We start from the raw sequence: 10889 nt of genomic DNA on the forward strand, positions 1-10889 counted from the left end.
ATAAGAAAATTCTTGGTTTTTCCTACACATGGCTCTGACTAGCATGTTCAGCACCAGCCCATTAGATACAGTGGTACAGTCAGTTCTGTCAGAATGTGACATACTCCTAAAAACACCTGTCATGCAAAATTGTGCAATTAAAAAACCACAGGGCTTATGATAGAGGAAAATGGGAGTTAGAGGCACAAAATTCAAAAATTTTGTCAGCGACATGTTAAAAACCAAGCAAAACATTGAAACCTAATAAAAATGGTAGCAAAATATTGTGTGTTCAGTGTTAGTAAATGTATAACTTCTAGGGTAAATATGGCACCTTACCTTGCAAAAGACCTGGAGTTTGCTTGGGAAGTAGAGGTTGGAAGGGCTACAACTTGCAAGTTATTGTGAAGTGATCAAAGAGAGGTAATCTAAAAGCCTGAGGGGTGGGTGGGAATTGTAATATCCAATGTGGACAGGTATGACTCATTGTCCTCCTGTTGGTGATCTCTCTCAGTCTTCATTCCTGTGGCATGTCTTTTTGCCTTTGAACTGTAGGTCTTTTGGAGCATGTGTTTATAGTAGATACCAAGCTCATCAAAATTGAAATTTTGATTCAATGTATATATAACCTTAGTCTTCAAATAATGTCCACCTAATTGCTGGAATTTTTTTTTTTTTTCTCCAGATTTCCCATCTGCATTGAGAGATTCACCTGGAAGCTGAAGACTGGAAATTGTAGTGACGTGGGAAACTCTTAAGCCTGGCAGTACTAACACCAACAGGATCCTTAGAAGTATTGATGATTTCCATTAGGATCCTCTAGTGGTTTCTCCTTTGTAAGCACTACTTGGTGTTTTGAACTAGAATTCTTTTTTTTTTTTTTTTAAGATTTTATTTATTCATTAGACACACAGAGAGAGGCAGAGACACAGGCAGAGGGAGAAGCAGGCTCCATGCAGGGAGCTAGACGTGGGACTCAATCCTGGGTCTCCAGGGTCACGCCCTGGGCCAAAGGGCGCACTTAACCCCTGAGCCACCAGGGCTGCCTTTGAACTAGAATTCTTAAGCAGATTTAGGATGTTGCATAAGTGTTCTTGTTTTGTTTTATATATAAAATTTCACAAATACAAAAGAATAATAAAACATAACCTTGTAGGATAACACATGGTGACCTGAAGTAGCTGGTAGATATTTGGAGTGTGTGTGCATGTGTGTGTGTGTGTGTGTGTGTGTGTGTGTGTTTTGGGGTGGAAAACTTTTCCCTTCTTCCATTCTAGGTTCTTTGGCTGGTCTGCTAAATAATTGACATAAGCAGAGTAACAGGGGAAAAACAAATTTCTTTTTTTTTTCTAAAGATTTTATTTATTCATGAGAGAAACACACACACACAGAGAGAGAGAGAGAGAGAGAGAGAGAGAGAGAGAGGCAGAGACAAAGGCAGAGGGAAAAGCAGGCTTCATGCAGGGAACCTGATGTGGGACTCGATCCCGGGACTCCAGGATCATACCCTGGGCTGAAGGCAGGTGCTAAACCACTGAGCCACCCAGGGATCCCCAACAAATTTCATATGTACATGAGCCCCAATAAAATATTAGACTTCCCAGCAGTCAGGTAATTGAGATTTACATACTCTCGTGAGTTAAAGAGAAGGAGATAGTCTGGAGGCGAAGTCTGAGGCTTCAAAGGGAAGGGAGATAATTCACAGGAAAACGAAAAGAGCAAATGTTTGATAAATTTTTGCCTTGCCATGCAGTTAAGTCTTTTTGGATATAAAAAGTTATCTCTGCTAATAGCTCTCTTCCTCTAACAGGCCACCTATCTAAATTCTTATAAGCAGTTAATGGGCAGGTTAAAAGCTCTTCTTTACTCTGATGGGCCCTGATAGTCTTCAGCTCAAAATAATCCACATGTGAAGTGTGTGAAGTGGCATTTTCTGGGGTGGTGTATTCTGCTTCCCACCCAGTGCGTGTGTATGTTGTGTATTCCCACACAATTGGGTTCATCTGGGTGCAGTTTTCTGCATTTACCTTAGTGTTTCCTGTGGATGAATTTTGCAAAAAGCAAACTCGAAATTCGCTTCTATGCTCAGATTGTTCCTTCGTATATTAATTGCCTTGGAACAAATTCACAGGTTTGAAACCAACATCATAGCAGAACTGACTGCACATTCGATCATTGTTATAACAATAACATCCCACAAACCTTTTCCATGGCTCTCTAGGAATGAGAACCACCACTGGCATATTTCTTCATAATTCCGGTTGGAGAAATGTTATCTCTAGAGTCTTTTTGTCCTGCTGACCTCATGTATTAGTTTAACTCATTAGTTTAACTCATTTACACTGCTCTCAGAGCTACTGATACATCCCAAGTTATATCGGAGCACAAAAAAAGGGGAAAATTAACTCCATTGTGAAAGACCAGAGAAACTTGAACAATGAAGATGAGATGAGTCATGAAGAATCAGTGAGCATTCTTCAGGCACCCTGAACAAAGGCCCTAAGGCATGATTTTATTGAACAGAGAGTAGCAAGGAGTTGAATTTGTTGAAATGTGGACTGTACAGAGGGAAGAGCTTGGGAAATTCTTTGCTATGCTAATAAGCTTGGACTTTATTCTTGGATGATAGCCAACCATAAAGACTTGCAAGCTGAAGAAAGACGTGCTCCGTGTGCATTTGGAAAGATTAGCTATAGCAACAGACTGAGGCCATTCCTGCAGAGCTTGGTGGGATGATGCTCTCAGTCTACTGCAACCTCAGCAAAGGTTCTCAAAATGCAAAGTATAAACTTGAGCAAAGGCACACGTGTCTTTAAAAAAATTACAGGAAACATAATCCCCACTTTTTGTTAAGTAACTACTCTGTATGCCAGGCAGCATCCTGTGCCCTCCAGGCATTTTGTTTTTAAATTCTCATAACATCTATATGGGTTTGATCTCATTTGATCAATTTTTACCACTGGTGTAAAGACTAAGACAGCATAGTTTAATTAATTTGCCAAAAATTATTAGATAGTGGCAGATCAAGGATTGGGCCCATGATCTGTGATCCCCAAAGCCTTCTTCCTAATCTTTACCTTGAGCCACTTTTGTTTAAAATAGCAGCAGTTTCTAAAGAAGTATGTCCCAGGAAGAGAGGGGCTACAAAAATAGAGTCTTCGTATGTGCTAGATTAGTCCAACCAGTTGATACCAATTCTGGTGAACCTTTTCTTTCTCAACAGTGTTCCAGTTTGGAGAGGAGGGGGGAGAAAGCAAATAAAGATAAACTCCTGTAAGTTTCTTGTATTATTTACTTAAGGCGCAGTACAGTAAGTCAAGGATGCATTTGGAAATGTATACCACTGAAATACAAACATATAGAACTAAAAATCACTAGTAGAGAAAAAAGGGTAGTAATAAATATATTTGATTAATTGGAAAGAGGGCAGGAAAAGAGAATAAAAAACATCAAAGAAAGAACAGTGGGGCTAGTAGAAAACAAACAACAAGAAAATAAAATTAAACCAACTATATCAACGCTTAAAGTGTTAAGCAGATTAAAGACTCAAAAGACAGAGGTTGTTATATTGGATAAAAAAATAAAAATAAGATTCAACTTGTACTGCAGATATACACCTTAAATTTCAAGACAGAATGGGCAAGAAAGGGAACTTGAGGAAATGGTGAGCTCTGAGGATTGAGAAAGGGAGTTTGGTAGAAAAAAATAGGAGCTTTCCATTTAACCTTGAGGGCCAGTTTGAACTTGCAGCTCACAAATTTTCAGAACTCACGTCTCCAAGAAAACGTCAATTAAAGAATACTGCGACAAATAAAAAAGTTAAGGATGCAGAATTAAATTAAGACATAATGAAAATATTCTTGCTAAAAATCCAAGAGTGGAAACTTAGGCTTCTAACTAATATAGGTAATATGCGCCCTGGTACTATGTGACTCAGACATTTCACAATTAATTTAAATGAGAACCGTTTCTGATCACATCTTCACACATCCAACTGTAACTTCTTTTTTTTAAGATTTTATTTATTTATTCATGATAGAGAGAGAGAGAGAGAGAGGCAGAGACACAGGCAGAGGGAGAAGCAGGCTCCATGCCAGGAGCCTGATGCGGGACTCGATCCCAGATCCCAGGCCATGCCCTGGACCAAAGGCAGGTGCTAAACTGCTGAGCCACCCAGGGATCCCCCCAAATGTAACTTCTTAATGAAACTGCCTCACAAGAAAACATACAATGAGCAGTTTGCCCAATCTAGTTTTATAACAGCCACATCATTAAACACATAAAAGAATTTTGCAGTTGCTTAATAATAAAGAATTTATGCTTTCTTAGCAATAAAAGCATTATCTGGGTTGACAATTAGTTTCCCATCATTCTTTATATAAACAATCAAAGTTAATTGAATGATATTTCAGAAAATATTTCAGTCCCAACAGCATTTTAAAACCTTTCAGTTAAAGGCACTAAAAAGTTTATAGCTAGTATATATAAGTTGCTAGAATTTATCCACATAGCATATATTAATTAAATTATCACATTACAGGGATTTTTATGTTGGTTGGAGGGACTAATCTGTTTTCTAAAAAGGTTTCCTTTTTTCAATTCAAGTGACAAATTAGAGAACTAGATCATTTCTCTTGGGTGAGCTCAGATATGTCTCACATAGAGCATATTACAAAAAAGAACATATTACAAAATATCTGCATGTCAGATAATCTCTGTGTATTCCCGGCTGGACACCCTGACCCACTATGAGTTAAGTGTGGGCTTAATACCAAAAGTTGACCTTATCCTAGGCTTTTGATGTAGAATAAAATGACGTAAAACACTCCTTCATTCTGAAGCATTTAAGAATATTGCTTCTTTTTTGTGTGTTTGAAAACTGCTATTGACAGCAAAGTCAAAAGAATAGCTAAAAGCACTCTTTGTACATAGAAATCATCTTCTGATCTGTGGCTATTTGTACTTAGTGGCTAGTCTTTTGCTTTGGGGCTGTTTATAGGGCTATTGCTATCTGAACTCTGCGCACTTCTCAGTGCTGAGCTCAGTACATCAATTTCTGACTCTAGAGTTGAAGATTATCTGCCTGGAGTTGTTTTCCTGGACCTCACAGCTTGATTGGGAAGTTTTCTCATTGGCCAAAGTTGAAGCTGTATACGGGGCGAGATGGCTGACGAAGTAATTTCAAAAAAGGGGTTTGGAGAGATCAGGAACAATGACAACTGAGTAAGGTGGTGGATGGAGGGAACCAGGCTGGTAGGGGTCATCTTGCAAAAGGGGAACCAGATTGCATGACAGTTAGGGCACCCAGGAGCGCCTCTCCCAGCATCTTGGGTGGGACTCATTTTTGTGTCTCTGCAATGTGCTCTGTGTCCCCGCCTTTCCTGAAGGTCTTGGTGTTCTCTGTAATTTGATTCCCAGATCAGAGCAACACTGAGCATTTTATAAACCGAATAAGAGCAATTTGTGGTCGCTCTTCACTCTCTAGCAGAGGACGGAAAGTCAGCTCATCACCACAAATCGACCAGGCCAAAGGAGAATAATATCAGGCTGAACCAACAGAAAGAACACCCTCCACACCGCTGCTACGTATGAAACCAAACCAAACTGAACATCATTTCAAAATAATTAAGTTCCACTTGAATTATATCTTCAAATGAAAATCGAATAGCATTTCTTTGGGTTGTAACTGAGGGGCAAAGGATATCATGCAAGTGATATTCATATCATGCAGTGATATTCATATTCACATGAACATGTGCATATGTACAATAATAAAATCCATTTTCCAGCCAAGAATGCCTATGGAAAAATTCCTAGTTATGGTACCATTTGATTTTAAATTTGGCGAATGTATTTTTAAACATTTCAAAAATAAATTCAGTATTCGAATTATATACATAACATAATTACTACGGTTTCTTTTTTTTTAAGATTTTATTTATTTAATTGACAGAAAGAGAGAGCACAAGTATGCAGAGTGGCAGGCAGAGGGAGAGAAAGTGCTTAGCAGGGAGCGCCACGTGGGGCTTGATCCAGGACCCCGGGATCATGACTTGAGCCGAAGGCAGACACTTAACTGGCTGAGCTACCCAGGTGCCCCAATTATGATTTCTTTTTTTAGGAGAAAACCATTTTGTGAGACAATTGACCAGATCTGTAATATTTAAAAAGAGTAAATAGATTTTTAAAAAATTCAAGAACAAACCAACCAACAAAACAGAGACATCTTGCACTTTTCTAAATATCTACCTGGACGTGAAATTGAGTAGAGAATTACAGGTAGAATATATAACTTATCAAATTATAGCATAGTTAATAGTTTTAATAAAGCTGACATTCAGGGTACCTGGGTGGCTCAGCCGGTTAAGCATCTGACTTTGGCTCAGGTCATGATCTCTGGGTCCTGGGATCAAGCCCTGCAGTGGGCTGCTTGCTCAGCTAGGAGTCGGCTTCTCTCTCTCTCTCTCTCCCTCTCTCTCTCTCTCTCTCCCCTGCCCCCTCTGCCCCTCCCTACTGATCATGTTCTCTCTCTTTCAAATAAATAATAAAATCTTTAAAAAACACAAAGTTGACAGTCCCCTTAACTATTTCCAAATACTGTATCTATTTTCCTGAGTAAAGAAATAATTATTTTTTGGAGATGTGATCTCCTGAAAGATGAACTTTATTGTGCATATCATAGAAGATATAGGAACTAGATACTTTTTGCAAAGCATGATGCCACAGATCCATGCAGATTCAACTACTCTAACAACAAATATTTACATAATACTTGAGTTTTTAAGCACTTTCTGTAAACTTCCCATGTAACCCCTATATTAATTCCGTGACTGGTTCCTTCTAAAGCTGAGAAAACAAAGCCTCAAAAACTCAACCATATGGGACAGCCCGGGTGGCTCAGCGGTTTAGCACCGCCTTTAGCCCAGGGCATGATCCTGGAGACCCAGGATCAAGTCCCATGTCCAGCTCCCTGCATGGAGCCTGCTTCTCCCTCTGCCTGTGTCTCTGTCTCTCTCTCTCTGTGTCTCTCATGAATAAATAAAATCTTAAAAAAAAAAAAAGAACTCACCCACATTTACAAAACTACAACATAGAAGAATGGAGATTTGGGATCAGGTTTTTCCACTAACTTTAGTATTTTTCAGGTAAAATTACAATTGTGATAGAGATTCTTTAATGAGCCTCAAATGTGTATTATGAGGCAATTCCAAATTGTGTGCTTCACTTTGCAAAATGGTCAGAAATGCCATAAAAGTCATAGATATACGCTAATAATGAATTATGTAACATCTTTTTATAGTCAAATTTCAATGGATGGATGCCAATTATTAGCCTCGAACCCTGAATCAAAAAATGTTTTTTGCTGTCATATTTTGCATACTGTAATTAAAAATGGAGAATTCTTTTATTTATAAATTCCAGGCTACATGAAGCCATTAGTTGGGCTCTTCTGTATAAATAGATAGCTAGGACATGATGTGATAGATCTTGTGTGTATAAGGCAATAAGATAATATGGATGCAGAGACCATCATTCTGCAGATGAGAGGGAAGAAAATTCTGGGAAATCTATGGATTAGCTTGGTCCATATTCTCTAAAATAGACGATAAAGCTACAAAGGGGCAGAATCTGGAGCTGCTGATTCTTTCTTCACTTCGCTCCAAGGCTTCCAAAGGCAAAAATAAACAATACCTCACTATGCTGCTGCCAATTTTTTTTTTTTTTAAAAAGAATCCAGAGAAACAGGTCTTTTGTGTAAAATAACATCCACAAAGTATTTCAAATGAAAAAGATCTGGGCTCTTTTGCCCAACCTTTCCTTCTTCAAACCACTCTCCCTAGGAAGGAACAAAGAAAAGAAACTCTATTCTAAAGCTCCACCTGTTTAGGCTTCCCTGGCTGGTTTCTGCTAGAGCAGGATTTGGTGTCACTTGGTTGAGACAGGTGGTTATTTGCTCCTGGCCAAAGAAATTACAGTACAATCCAAATCGATTACTACTAGAGGTGTCTTTATGTATATAACTATATACGCATTTGTTCTCATGTTGCCATTTGCCTAGGAAACATAAAATATCCCACAGGGCAAAAGTTCTAATAAAAACAGAACTAGAGGGTGGTTTCCCAATCAATGAGGGGTGGTTGGGTGGGTGGAGAGAGAATGGTCTCTTGAACCCTGTAGTTACACTTCCTCAGAGGGGAAATCTAAATGGCTGGAGTTTGCACTCCTGAATGCGTCTAAGAGGATCTGCAGCATCATTCTGAAACACGGGAAATATTTTCTCATTGCTTCAGAAATAAGGGGAATGAAAACTTGCCTGTGCTTCAGTGCCCACAACATTTTCAGCCCCACAGTGAACACGCATCTATCAAGGCACCATCTGCGAACAACATAACCATCCCCAGAAGTGCCAATCCGACTGCAGGCAGCTGCCTCTGGCTCCCGCATCTTTGTCTTCTTGGGGGACAGCCAGCTCCCTGGACTACATCCCTTAAGCAACCTGGAACTTAATTTTCATTTCCCTATGAAGCAGGAAATGTTTTCCATTGATTTCAATTCCAGAACCAAATGATGTTTGATAAACTATTATAAATGGGGAGGGGGGACTGTTACGTTTAATTTAGTAAAAAAAAAAAAAAAAATTGTATAGGTTAGAAAGAAGTGGAAATGGAGGGTGTGCCTGGCGGCTCAGGCAGTTAAGTGGTCGACTCTTGTTGGCTCAGGTCTGATCTCAGGGTTGTGAGATTGAGTCCTGTGTTGGGCTTGCACTCAACAGGGAGTCTGCTTGGATTTTCTCTCCCCCTCCTTTTGCTCCACCCACCTTCCTTCAAACAAAAAAATAACTCTTAAAAAAAAAAAAAGAAGTGGGAATGGAGCTGTGGGCACAGAAATCTTTGAGGGTTTAAATGGGGGCAAAATTTTTGAAAAGGGAATGGAAGATACTCTATCCCTCAAGGACAAAAGCTATGCAGAGAGGTGTGGTAATGATGGCAATGATGAGAAAATAAAACTAGGATGCCATTTTGCACAACATAAGAAATTGGCAAGGATTTCATGTGGTGTCTTAAAGTATTCAAAGGACACTGCTGAAATCAGTTAGAGACTGCATAACTGGGTCTGAGTTGGGGGTATCAGAGCCCATCACAACATGGACATAAACAGAAATGCTGAAAAAATAGAATGGAAAGCTTGCCCTCACCTTCAGGCACCCCAAATGATGTCAAAACACATCACAAAAGCATAAATGAGATGGCAAGGCAAAGGGGAAATAGAGGAAATACTATATATATTCTGCTGAGTTAATATTAAATTGTGTAATATGTTGATTACTCTTTCTAGCTTTCTACACTGACGGATTTGATACTTGTGTAGGGGGGCAAGCTTAAGCACCTGGCCATAGTGCAATATCATAAAACTTAGAATCTTGGCTCTTGGTTCAGAACAGGAAGGGTAGTATTTGACCAAACACATAAAAGGCAAAACATTTCCTATCGTATACTTTGCAATGATTGAATGTATTTTTAAGAATTATGAAAAAATAGGTTAGTCAGAAGTCTTTCATAAATAACCTGTTGTCAATATATGCCAATTCCACTACCAAGATAAATTCCTTTATTTTCCCTTCTTTTCCATTTCTCTACTTATTTCCCTAAGTCAGCCTTTGACTATTTCTCACTAGAATCATTGCTTTTAACTAAGCAACCTTGGCCTTGCTGTTGAATATTTCTGAAAATGTCTACCTTAAAAGCAGACCAGTGTCACTACACAACATATAACATACCAATATAAACAAAAACAGAAACAGACCCATAAATACAGAGAACAAACTGGTGGTTGCCAGAGGGGAGGGGCGTGGGTTGGGTAAAACAGGTAAAGGGGAGGGAGAGATACAGGCTTCCAGTTATAAAATAACTAAGACATGGGGATGAACGGTACAGCATAGGGACTATGTGCTGTACAGTAACAGCTAGAAGGTACACTTGTGGTGAGCACAGCATAACATATGGAGAAACGAATGTAACATTGTCTATCAATCATACTCCAAAAAATTTCTTTAGACTTAAATATTTTTATATAGAAAAAAAAAGTAAAAAAGCAAGATGCTTTTCAGTCCACTTGTGGTACATGAACTTGCTAGATTGGACTTGAGACTCAAACTGACCTTGTTTATTGCCACATTCCTGGTGTTCACTTTCTAACCCTCATTAGACTTTGTCTCTCCTTTTATTCGCACCTCACCCTTCGGATTTGATTCTGCTTTTCTGGGTTTGATCTCCAGCATTCTCTACTAGAGCTCCAAGATATCTCAGCAAGAAAGACTGGTATGAAAAAGAAAGAAAGAAAGAAAGAGAAAGAAAGAAAGAAAGAAAGAAAGAAAGAAAGAAAGAAAGAAAGAAAGAAAGAAAGAAAGAAAGACTGGTGTGGGGTTGAATCTTGAGGTAAATGCAAATAATTCCAATTGTTTTATTTTTTAAGATTTTATTTATTTATTCATAAGAGACACGGGGGCGGGGGGAGGGCAGAGACATAGGCAGAGGGAGAAGCAGGCTCCATGCAGGGAGCCCGACGTGGGACTTGATCCAGGGTCTCCAAGATCAGGCCCTGGGCCGAAGGTGGCGCCAAACTGCTGAGCCACCGGGCTGCCCAATTCCAATTGTTTTAAACCTCAATAATGTATTGGACATTTATCTATTTGCAGTTTGAATAACTTAGGCACATATGATTATTACTGTATTTTGATACTCTGTGTCCAGAAAATCTTAAATGTAAAATATGTATTATGAATTGGAAGTACTATGATGTCATTTGGCTTATAAGAAATCACTTGGAATTTAATTAAATATTAATACATTGCTGTAAGCTAAATAAAGCATATAATTTTACATGTATAAAGAAATAAATAAAATTTATAA

The 10889-nt window shown here is 38.7% G+C and overlaps 1 long non-coding RNA gene across 1 annotated transcript; it reads left to right on the forward strand.

Moving 5' to 3' along the window:
* Window positions 1–746: 746 nt before the first annotated feature.
* LOC140595186 (uncharacterized) lies at window positions 747–10326 on the forward strand. Its single transcript, XR_011996627.1, has 2 exons — window positions 747–815; window positions 10256–10326. It is a non-coding gene; the product is annotated as an uncharacterized lncRNA (long non-coding RNA).
* Window positions 10327–10889: the final 563 nt, after the last annotated feature.

Source organism: Vulpes vulpes, chromosome 13, assembly GCF_048418805.1.
Source record: "Vulpes vulpes isolate BD-2025 chromosome 13, VulVul3, whole genome shotgun sequence".
Lineage (NCBI taxonomy): Eukaryota > Metazoa > Chordata > Mammalia > Carnivora > Canidae > Vulpes > Vulpes vulpes.